Consider the following 12507-nt stretch of genomic DNA (forward strand, 5'->3'; position numbering starts at 1 on the left):
CTTTTCATAGGATGCTTCCAGCTGGCACACCTGGCCTCCCCTCCATGCTCAGAACTGCCTCCTACTCTACATCCAGGCTCCTGAGCAGCCCCCAGCTTAAGCCTCAGCAGCTCGAGGGTAAATCCACCTCTGCCCAGAACTGACTCTGGATCTGCCCCAGTGACAATAACAAGATAAATGCCTTCCATTCTCTTCATACTTTCAGGATGTAATCCACATATTTACACAGTGTTTCATCAGTTGCGGTAATGTTTGTTTTGTTTCTTGTTCCTTTGTACCTATCTGGGAAGCCTGTGCAATTCAGATGTCCAGGCCCACTTCCAGAAGTTCTCATTCCCTGTGCTTGAGTCAATGGCTGCAGACCATACATCTGAGGGCAAGTTAATCTGCTCTAACAAAGATACCACATCTGAGAATGGTGGTTGGCAGGGGCTAGGGGGTGGGAAGAATGGGGAGTTGGTGCTTAATGGTTACAGAGATTCAGTTTTGCAAGAGGAAAAGAGCTCTGGAGATGGATGGTGCTGATGGCTGCACAACAATGTGAATGTGCATGATGCTTAAAAATGGTTAAGATGGGCCGGGCGCGGTGGCTCACGCCTGTAATCCCAGCACTTTAGGAGGACAAGGCGCGTGGATCACAAGGTCAGGAGATCGAGACCATCCTGGCTAACACGGTGAAACCCCCATCTCTACTAAAAATACAAAAAATTAGCTGGGCGCAGTGACAGGCGTCTGTAGTCCCAGCTACCCGGGAGGCTGAGGCAGGAGAATGGCATGAACCCGGGGGGCAGAGCTTGCAGTGAGCCAAGATCATGCCACTGCACTCCAGGCTGGGCGACAGAGCGAGACTCCGTCTCAAAAAAAAAAAAAGGTTAAGATGTGCCGGGCACAGTATCTCACGTCTGTAATCCCAGCACTTTGGGAGGGCAAGATGAGAGGATTGCTTGAGCCCAGGAGTTTGAGACCAGCCTGGGCAACACAGTGAGACCTCATCTTTACTAAAAATCAAAAGAAATAGCCAGGCGTGGTAGCGTGTGCCTACAATCCCAGCTACTTAGGAGGCTGAGGTGGGAGGATTGCTTGAGCCTGGTAAATCAAGGCTGCAGTGAGCCAAAATGACACCACTGCATTCCAGCGTAGACCACAGAGCAAGACCCTGTCTCAAAAAAATAAATAAACGTTAAGATGGTTAATTTTTATTTTTTATCTTTTGAGATGGAATTTTGCTCTTCTCACCCAGGCTGGAGTACAGTGGCATGATCTCCGCTCACTGCAACCTCCACCTCCTGGGTTCAAGAGATTCTCCTGCCTCAGCCTCCTGAGTAGCTGGGACAACAGGCACCCACCACCATGCCCGGCTAATTTTTGTATTTTTATTAGAGATGGGGTTTCACCATATTGGCCAGGCTGGTCTCGAACTCCTGACCTCAGGTGATCCACCCACCTCAGCCTCCCAAAGTGCTGGGATTATAGGCGTTGAGCTACCATGCCTGACCAAGATGGTTAATTTTATGTTATGTGTATTTTACTATCAAAATAAAAAGCCAAACCCCCAAAAGACACTATATCTGCAATGGGGGCTGCTACTTGGCTGAGTTTGCTCTAGTTCTTTAGGGTCCATCTGGTTTTTGTAGGATCTAAACTAACTAATGCAATGAGGATATGATGGAACCTTTTCGTCTTTAGGAGTGACATCCGTTTTTGGCATCCTCTGGGATTCCAGATTGCTCTGAATCTCTTGGGGGCAGGGAGCAGTGTTGAATTTATACGTGACCTTCCCCTACTGTGATAGCTCTCACCACAGGCCAAAGAATTAATGTGGGGGCTGTGCCAAGTATCAAGTCTTTATATTCCAATTACACATTCGAGGACCAGAGAAATGGCCACAGTGGCCACTCACCCAGTGGACCCATTGCAAGCCACACAAGGCCAGGATTCCTTTCAATCTGGCCACCACCATGTCATCACTCTGAGAGGGACAGATGATGACCTTGGATCTCAGGATCAATGTGAGCTTCAACACTATGTCCAATGGTCTTAGAAATGTGTGTGTATTCCGCCCTTCCTATGGCACAATAACCCAATAAATGCTGTAAGTTTCTTTGGGGAAAGCCAGGTAAGTCATTCCCGTGTACTTTTGCTGCCAGTTGCAAGGTCCTTCTCCTGGGGACCCAGCCTTCCTTCCTGGTCTGAAAACTGTTTCAGGTATGGGAGGATCCTTACTTTTTATTCGGGCCATTGCCACAGTCTCCTGACCATCCTTTGTTTCCTTTAATTGTCCAGTCCATATAGTGCCCTTGCTGGCCGCTCCAGCCTGGGACTTCAAAGCCGCAGGGGGCCGTGCATGGTGACTCACACCTGCAATCCCAGAACTTTGGGCAGCCGAGGCAGGCGGATCACTTGAGGTCAGGAGTTTGAGACCCGCCTGACTAACATGGTGAAACCCTGTCTCTACTAAAAATACAAAAAAAAAAAAAAAAAAAAAAAAAAAAAATTAACCGGGTATAGTGGCTTGCGCCTGTAATCCCAGCTACTTGGGACACTGAGGCAGGAGAATTGTTTGTACCCATGAGGCACAGGTTGCAGTGAGCCAAGATTGCGCCACTGCATTCCAGCCTGGGTGACGGAGCGAGACTCCATCTCAAAAACAAAACACAAACAAGCATGATGATAAAAGGGTCATTTCATCAAGAAGATAAAGACATTTCTATTTTGAAATGTATATATTTTTTGCTTTGTTTTTTTGAGACGGAGTCCCCCTCTGTCACCCATGCTGGAATGCAGTGGTGTGATCTCAGCTCACTACAAACTCTGCCTCCCGGGTTCACGCCATTCTCCTGCCTCAGCCTCCTGAGTAGCTGGGACTACAGGTGCCCACCACCATGCCTGGCTAATTTTTTTGTATTTTTAGTAGAGAGGGGGTTTCACCATGTTAGCCAGGATGGTCTCGATCTCCTGACCTTGTGATCCACCCACCTTGGCCTCCCAAAGTGCTGGAATTACAGGCGTGAGCCACCGCACCTGGCCTGAAATATATTTTTATTGATATTTTGATACCTGCCATTTCTTTTTTTTCTTTCTTTTTTTTTTTTTTTTTGAGACAGAGTCTCTCTCTGTAGCCCAGGCTGGAGTGCAGTGGTGTGATCTCAGCTCATTGCAAGCTCTGCCTCCTGGGTTCACGCCATTCTTCTGCCTCAGCCTCCCGAGTAGCTGGGACTACAGGTGCCTGCCACCTCGCCTGGCTAGTTTTTTGTATTTTTTAGTAGAGACGAGGTTTCACCGTGTTAGCCAGGATGGTCTCGATCTCCTGACCTCGTGATCCGCCCGTCTCGGCCTCCCAAAGCGCTGGGATTATAGGCTTGAGCCACCGCGCCCAGCCTGAAACCTGCCATTTCTTTGTGTTGGGAACATTACAATTCTTCTCTTCCGGCTATTTGGAAATGTGTGTGTGTGTGTATCTGTGTGTTTACTTATTTACTTATTTTAGAAACAGGATCTCGTTGTGTTGCCCAGGCTGGAGTGCAGTGGTGCAATCACAGCTCACTGTAATCTCCAATTCCTGGGCTCAAAGGACTCTCCTGCCTCTGCCTCCCAAATAGCTAGGACGACAGGTTCATGCCACCATGCTGGGATAACTTTTTAAGAACATTTTGGCCGGGCGCAGTGGCTCACGCCTGTAATTCCAGCACTTTGGGAGGCCGAGGTGGGCGGATTGTGAGGTCAGGAGATCAAGACCATCCTGGCTAACACGGTGAAACCCCATCTCTACTAAAAATACAAAAAAATTAGCCAGGCGTGGTGGCGGGCGCCTGTAGTCCCAGCTACTCGGGAGGCTGAGGCAGGAGAATGGCGTGAACCCGGGAGGCAGAGCTTATAGTGAGCTGAGATTGCGCCACTGCACTCCAACCTGGGCGACAAAATAAAAAAAAAGGTTAAGATAGGCCAGGCATGTAGCTCACGCCTGTAATCCGAGAACTTTGGGAAGCCGAGGCAGGCAGATCACTTGAGGTCAGGAGTTTGAGACCAGCCTGGCTAACATGGTGAAACTCTGTCTCTACTAAAAATACAAAAAAAAAAAAAAAAAAAATTAACCGGGTATAGTGGCTTGCGCCTGTAATCCCAGCTACTTGGGACACTGAGGCAGGAGAATTGCTTGTACCCATGAGGCACAGGTTGCAGTGAGCCAAGATTGCGCCACTGCATTCCAGCCTGGGTGACGGAGCGAGACTCCATCTCAAAAACAAAACACAAGCATGATGATGAAAGGGTCATTTCGTCAAGAAGATAAATACATTTCTATTTTGAAATATATTTTTATTGATATTTTGATACCTGCCATTTCTTTGTGTTGGGAACATTACAATTCTTCTCTTCTGGCTATTTGGAAGTGTGTATGTGTTTCTGTGTGTGTGTGTGTGTGTGTGTTTACTTATTTACTTATTTTAGACACAGGGTCTCGTGTCAGCCAGGCTGGAGTGCAGTGGTGCAATCACAGCTCACTGTAATCTCCAATTCCTGGGCTCAAAGGACTCTCCTGCCTCTGCCTCCCAAATAGCTAGGACGACAGGTTCATGCCACCATGCTGGGATAACTTTTTAAAAACATTTTGGCTGGGCGCGGTGGCTCACGCCTGTAATTCCAGCACTTTGGGGGGGGCTGAGGTGGGTGGATAGCGAGGTCAGGAGATCGAGACCATCTTGGCTAACACGGTGAAACCCCGTCTCTACTAAAAATACAAAAAATTAGCTGGGCGCGGTGGCGGGCGCCTGTAGTCCCAGGTACTCGGGAGGCTGAGGCAGGAGAATGGCATGAACCCGGGAGGCGGAGCTTGCAGTGAACCTAGATCGCACCACTGCACTCCAGCCTGGGCAACAGAGCGAGACTCTGTCTCAAAAAAAAAAAAAATTTGTGGAGACACGGTCTCACTATGTTGCCCAGGCGGGCCTTGAACATCTGGCCTCAAAGAATCCTCAGCCTCACAAAGTGTTGGGATTACAGGAATGAACATATTTTTTATTGATATTTGGCGCCTGTCCTTTCTTTGTGTTGGATACATTACAATTTTAAAAATTCCAAATGTGGGCCAACCAGGTGGTACTTGCCTGTAATCCCAGCACTTTGAGAGGCTGAGCCAAGAGGATCACTTCAGCCCAAGAGTTTGAGACCAGCCTGGGCAACATGGCAAAACCCTATCTCTACAAAAAAATAAAGAAGTTAACTGGGCGTGGTGGCACACACCTACGGTCCCAGCTACTCAGACGGCTGAGGTGACAGGATCGCTTGAGCCCAGGAAGTTGGGGCTGCAGTGAGCACGATCAAGCCACTGCCCTCCAGCCTGGGCAACAGAGCAAGGTCCCGTCTAAAAAAAAAAAAAAATCCAAATGTGTATGCACTTAGTAACAGGGCTTCAAAATATAAGAAGTAAAAACTGGTACCTGAAAGAAATACTCAAATTCACAATTATAGTTGGGGATTTCAACACTCCTCTCAGAGTAAGTGATAAAACAAGTAGACAGAAAGCCAGAAAAGGTATAGAAGGCTTGAACAACCTTATCAATAAACTCAGACTAATTGACCATTCTTGAATGTTACACCCAACATCAGCTACTCTATTCACATTCTGAAGGGCTTGTAGAACAGTCACCAAAGACAGGCCATCTGCTGGGCCATAAAACAAGTCTCAATAGACTTACAGGAACTGAAATTATACAGTGTAGGTTCTTTGACCACACAGAATTAAATTAAAAATCAACAACAGAAAGATAGCCAGAAACTGGCAGGGCATGGTCCTAATCCCAGCACTTTGGGAGGCCTCGGCGGGTGGATCACTTGAGGTCAGGAGTTTGAGACCAGTCTGGCGAAACTGGGTTTCTACTAAAAATACAAAAATTTCAACATGGTGAAACTGGGTTTTTACTAAAAAATATAGAAATTAGCTGGGCATGGTGGCGGGCGCCTGGAATCCCAGCTACTCGGGAGGTTGAGGCAGGAGAATTGCTTGAACCCAGGAGGCAGAGGTTGCAGTGAGCCAAGATCAGACCACTGCACTCCAGCCTGGGTGACAAAAGTGAAACTCTGTCTCAAAATAAATAAATAAATAAATACATAAATTTAAAAATAAATACATAAAAAATTTTAAAAAATAGCCGGGCATGGTGGCACTTGCCTGCTATCCCAGCTATTCTGGAGGCTGAGGCAAAAGAATTGCTTTAACCCAGGAGGCGGAGGTTGCAGTGAGCCAAGATTGTACCCTGCACTCCAGCCTGGGCAACAAGAACAAAACTCCATAAAAATAATAATAATAATAATTATAAAGAAAGATAAAAGACAGCGAGAGCTAGAAAATCCTCAGATTCCTGGAAATTAAACACATTTTTTCTTTTTTTTTTTGAGACGGAGTCTCGCTCTGTCACACAGGCTGGAATGCAGTGGCTTGATCTCGGCTCACTGCAATCTCTGCCTCCCAGGTTCAAGTGATTCTCATGCCTCAGCCTCCCGAGTAGCTGGGAACTACAGGTGTGTGCCATCACTCCCAGCTAAGTTTTTGTATTTTTAATAGAGATGGTTTTTAATTTTGTTGGCCAGGATGGTCTTGATCTCCTGACCTCGTAATCAGCCTGCCTCGGCCTCCCAAAGTGCTGGGCTGGGATTACAGGTGTGAGCCACTGCACCTGGCCCTTTTTTTTTTTTTTTTTTTTGAGACGGAGTTTTGCTCTTGTTGCCCAGGCTGGAGTGCAATGGCACCATCTCAGCTCACTGCAACCTCTGCCTCCTGGGTTCAAGTGATTCTCCTGCCTCAGCCTCCAGAGTATCTAGGATTACGGGCATGCACCACCATGCCTGGCTAATTTTGTATTTTCAGTAGAGATGTTGTTTCACCATGTTGGTCTGGCTGGTCTCGAACTCATGACCTCAAGCAATCTGCCCTCCTCGGCCTCCCAGAGTGCTGGGATTACAGGCATGAGCCGCCCTGTCTGGCCTGAAATTAAACAAATTAAACAATGACTTATAAATAACTAATGAGTCAAAGACACAAGGAAAACTTGAGAATGTTATGAACTAAATGGAAATGAAAATACAAGATAGCAAGATTTATGGGATACAGCTAAAGCAAGCGGGTACATTTAGAGTTTTTTCTTTTTTTTTGGAGATGGAATCTTGCTCTGTCACCCAGGCTGGAGTGCAGTGGCACGATCTTGGCTCACTGCAACTTCTGCCTTCCAGGTCCAAGCGATTCTCCTGTCTCAGCCTCTAGAGTAGCTGAGACTACAGGTGCATGCCACCACGCCAGGCTAATTTTTTGTATTTTAGTAGAGACAGGGTTTCACCATATTGCCCAGGCTGGTCTCGAACTCCTGACCTCAGGCAATCACCCTGCCTTGGCCCCCCAAAATGCTAGGATTATAGGCGTGAGCCACAGCGCCCGGCCTGTGGGTACATTCAGAGTTGTAAAAGATTATGCTAGAAAAGTAACATCTAGGGTGCGGTGGCTCATGCCTGTAATCCCAACACTTTGGGAGGCCCAGACGGGTGGATCACCTGAGGTTGGGAGTTCCAGACCAGCCCGATCAACATGGAGAAATCCCGTCTTCACTAAAAATACAAAATTAGCCAGGCATGGTGGCACATGCCTGTACTCCCAGCCACTTGGGAGGCTGAGGCAGGAGACTTACTTGAACCTGGGAGGCAGATGTTGTGGTAAGTCAAGATCGCGTCATTGCACTCCAGCTTGGGCAACAAGAGAGAAACTCCATCTCAAAAAAAAAGAAAAAAAGTAACATCTAAAAGCAATTATCAGCCAGGTGTGGTGGTTCACACCTGTAATTCCAGCACTTTGGGAGGCCAAGGCAGGTGGATCACCTGAGGTCAGGAGTTTGAGACCAGCCTGGCCAACATGGTGAAACCCTGTCTTTACTGAAAATACAAAAATTAGCTGGGCATGGTGGTGGGTGCCTGTAATCCCAGCTACTCAGGAGGCTAAGGCAGGAAAATCGCTTGAACCTGGGAGGCAGAGGTTGCAGTGAGCCAAGATTGCACCAATGCACTCCAGCCTGGGTGACAGAGCGAGACTCTGTCTCAAAACAAACAAATAAAGCAAAGCAAAGCAAAGCAATGATCTGGTCGGTCATAGTGGCTCATATCTGTAATCTCAGCACTTTGGGAGGCCAAGGTGAGTGGATTACTTGAGGTCAGGAGTTCGAGACCAACTTGGACAACATGATGAAACCGCTGTAATCCAAGTTACTCAGGAGGCTGAGGCAGGAGAATCACTTGAACTCAGGAAGCAGAGGTTGCGGTGAGCTGAGATCACCCCATTGCACTGCAGCCTGTGTGACAGAGTGAGACTCTGTCGCAAAAAAATAAAAATAAAAAAAAGCAATTATCTAAACTTCCAGCTTAAGGAGCTAGAAAAAGGTGAGCCAATTAAATCCAAAATATGTCAAAGGAAGGGAATAAAAAGAACAGAAATCTAGAAAACAGAAAATAGACAAAATACTTGAAACCAAAAGCTGATTTCTTTAAATCATCAATAAAATTGATACACTAAGCTTGATTACTAAAGAAAAAAGAAATGTTGCAAGTTATTAATATTGGGGATGAAGAAGGGGAGTCACTATAGATGCCACAGACATTAAATGAATCATAATTTGGCAGGGTATGGTGGCTCATGCCTGTAATCCCAGCACTTTGGGAGGTTGAGGCAAGCAGATCACTTGAGGTCAGGCGTTCGAGACCAGCCTGGCCAACATGGTGAAACCTCATAGTGAAACCCCATGTTCAACAAAAAAAATACAAAAAATACAAAAATTAGCCAGGCACAATTGCAGGGGCCTGTAATCCCAGCTACTCAGGAGGCTGAGGCAGGAGAATCATTTGAACCTGGGAGGCAGAGGTTGCAGTGAGCCAAGATTGTGCCACTGCACTCCAGCCTGGGCCACTGAGTGAGACTCTGTCTCCAAAAAAGAAATGAGAGAAATGCAGCCCAGGCGCAATGGCTCACGCCTGTAAGCTCAGCACTTTGGGAGGCTGAGGAGGGCAGATCACGAGGTCAGGAGATCAAGACCATCCTGGCTAACATGGTGAAACCCCATCTCTACTAAAAGGTACAAAAAATTAGCTGGGCGTGGTGGTGGGTGCCTGTAGTCCCAGCTACTCAGGAGGCTAAGGCAGGAGAATGGCGTGAACCCGGGAGGCAGAGTTTGCAGTGAGCCGAGATCACGCCACTGTACTCCAGCCTGGGCGACATAGCGAGATTCCATCTCAAAAAAAAAAAAAAAAAAAGAAATGAAAAGATCCTTATATTCATTATTCACGCAATGCAACATTGTACAGCAACAAGCATGCACAAATTCCTACTACACGCTACAGCACTGACGTAGTGGATGCTTATTCCCTTTAGGGAGAAGAGGTCCCCATATGTGGGAGAAAGCAAGTTCGAAGCACTTCTGGGGTGCTGGTGATGTCTTCCTTGATCTGGGGACGGGTTAATGGGTACTTTCCTTTTATGATCATGCATTAGGCCGTACAATTACGATTTGTGCATTTTTTCTGCATGTGCACTTTATGAATACCCAGATGGTTTCTGTACTGTGTGGTATCATAGGTGAAGATACTAGTGCCCAGCACAGGGCCTGATGTATGTAAGATGCTCAATAAATGCCTGTTTGGCCCTTGAGAATGCTAATTATGAATTAGGTGTAATAGTGCTACTATCTACCAGGCTTTCCCTATGCACCAGGCCCTGCTCTGATGTGTACCTGGTAACTTGTCTAATCCTTACACAAACTTGACAAGGTAGACTGCCCCATTTTCAGATTAGAAAACTGAAGGGCGGAGGGGTCAAGGAACTTACCTAAGGCCACACAGCCAGGAGGTGCCTAGAGGTGGGTTTGGGCTGTAGGACTCCGGACCCCTTGGTTTATAATTTATAACATTTTTACTCAACTAGTTAGCCACCTCATCACCAGTTAGGAACTCCCTCCAGGTCATTCCCGCTGATACTGAATCTAACTTGAGTTATTGTCCTGCTGAGGGTAAAAGGTAGTTCTGCTCTCTGAGTGATCCTAGGTGTCAAGATGAATGTGTGCCCATTTCACCCAAATCTCCCTTGCCTGGTGGGCGTTTGGTTGGAAGGCAGTTCTTTCTCTGGGAGCCTGCTCACCAACAGTGAGGAAGCGACTTGGGCACCGTCCTGGGCTCCGGCCTCTGCTGGGTGGGGCTGCGGGCTGGGAGCAGTCACCTCCAGTGTGTTGGCCACAGTCACACTGGTGCAGAGCTCACGTTGACTCTCTCCAAGACATGAGGACCCTTTAGCTCTTCAAGCAGCAATTACTTGATGCATAAAATCAACATCATTTTTCTTCAAGGCCCTTGAGAAACATATAATTATACCTCAGCTTTTTATTATCATAAGGAAAAATACAGTTACCCTTGGCTGTGTGGTTTTTGTCTTAATCACGGAGTTCTTGTTAAAAATTTGAGAGAGGGAACGTTTACTGTGATTTGTAGCAAGACCGCCCTGCGAGATGATGCCCAGGTGGGAGCCCGGGTCGGGCGCTGGATCCAGCGCTTGGGAATTTGCTCGGCCCCTAGATGGAGCCAGAGGGCCACAGACCGCGAGACCCAGCGCCTTGCGGCTTACGGGAAGCAACGCGGAGAATTTCACAGGTCATGTCACTTTATTTTTTCGAGACGGAGCCTCGCTCTGTCGCTCAGGCTGGAGTGCAGTGGCGCCGTCTCTACTCACTGCAAGCTCCGCCTCCCGGGTTCACGACATTCTCATGCCTCAGCCTCCCGAATAGCTGGGACTACAGGCGCCCGCCACCACACCTGGCTAATTTTTTTGTATTATTAGTAGAGACGGGTTTTCACCGTTTTAGCCAGGATGGTCTTGATCTCCTGGCCTCGTGATCCACCCACCTCAGCCTCCAAAAGTGCTGGGATTACAGGTGTGAGCCACCGTGCCCGGCCAGGTCATGTCACTTAGAAGATCTCCTCCCATTAACCCCATTAATTTTCAGGCACCAGGGCATGGCTATAATTCTAGATATAAAGTTTGACCTACTTAAAGCCAAAGAGATGAGTTCCAAATGCTGCTTTTGGGAAATGAATGTATGTCTAAACATAGAGATGTTTTTCTTCTCCGGGAAATGACCCATTTATTTTTGACTTTCCCTCTTGGATTATGGGTCCTGCTTTCAAATGGGTCGTTTATGAGTTTTAGGTTTCTTTGGAGTGGTTCATTCTGGGGTCAGAGCACTTGACTTTAAAGGTTAGGTTAGGTCAGGCACAGTGACTCATGCCTGTAATCTCAGCACTTTGGGAGGCCAAAGCAGGAGGATCACTTGAGTCCAGGACTTTGAGACCAGTCTGGATGACATACTGAGACCTCTGTCTCCATAAAAATCAAAAGAATTAGCTGGCCATGGTTGGTGGTGCACACCTGTAGTCCCAGCTACTCAGGAGGCTCAGGTGGGAGAACCTCTTTAGTCCAGGAGGTTGAGGCTGCAGTGAGCTGTGATCATGCCACTGCACTCTAGCCTGGGTGAAATTAAATATTTTCAGGTGCCCACCGCCATACCCGGCTAATTTTTTTTTTTTGTATTTTTAGTAGAGACAGGGTTTCACTGTGTTAGCCAGGATGGTTGCAATCTCTTGACCTCGTGATCCGCCTGCCTTGGCCTCCCAAAGTGCTGGGATTACAGGCGTGAGCCACCACACACCCGGCTAATTTTTTAATTTTTTGTGGAGATGGGGTCTCTCTATGTTGCCCAGGCTGGTCTTGAATCCCTGGCCTCAAGTGATCCTCCTGCCTTGGCCTCCCAAAGTGCTGGGATTCCAGGAGTCAGCCACCGAGCCTGGTCCTCCTCTGTTTTAGAGCTCTGAGTTGTAGACTCAAGGTTACACAAGAAGCAAATCTTTATTTTTATTTTTATTTTTTTTTTTTGAGACGGAGTCTCGCTCTGTCGCCCAGCCCAGGCTGGAGTGCAGTGGCGCGATCTCGGCTCACTGCAAGCTCCGCCTCCCGGGTTCACGCCATTCTCCTGCCTCAGCCTCCCGAGTAGCTGGGACTACAGGCGCCCACAACCGCGCCCGGCTAATTTTTTGTATTTTTAGTAGAGACGGGGTTTCACCGTGGTCTTGGTCTGACCTTGTGATCCTCCCGCCTCGGCCTCCCAAAGTGCTGGGATTACAGGCGTGAGCCACCGCGCCCGGCCAAGAAGCAAATCTTTAGTTCAAAAACTGACATTTATTATGTTTAATGGAGTCATATACACTAATAGTTAATATTTTAGAATGCTTAATTGCATGTCTTCCCTTGCTTGTTCAGTTCTCACAGCACTATGATCACATTACTGATGAAGCAACCTGCCCAGTGAGTGGGTAGGTAACCTGCCCGGGTAGGAAGTAAAGCTATGATACAGAATTTTGACTGGATGGTCCACACCTTTAACCACCAGGCAGGCTCACTACTTCCTTAAAAATATAAAGAAAGAGGCTGGCCTC

General features: G+C 47.5%; 2 protein-coding genes across 2 annotated transcripts in view; both read left to right on the forward strand.

The window, feature by feature from the left end:
• ACOT7 (acyl-CoA thioesterase 7) overlaps positions 1 to 12507 on the forward strand; it is a 192508-nt gene that overhangs the window by 38708 nt on the left and 141293 nt on the right. The gene's annotated exons all lie outside the window — the stretch shown is intronic.
• The window catches only part of RPL22 (ribosomal protein L22), a 251157-nt gene that overhangs the window by 14250 nt on the left and 224400 nt on the right, over positions 1 to 12507 (forward strand). The window lies entirely within an intron of this gene.

Source organism: Macaca mulatta, chromosome 1 (genome assembly GCF_049350105.2).
Source record: "Macaca mulatta isolate MMU2019108-1 chromosome 1, T2T-MMU8v2.0, whole genome shotgun sequence".
Classification (NCBI taxonomy): domain Eukaryota; kingdom Metazoa; phylum Chordata; class Mammalia; order Primates; family Cercopithecidae; genus Macaca; species Macaca mulatta.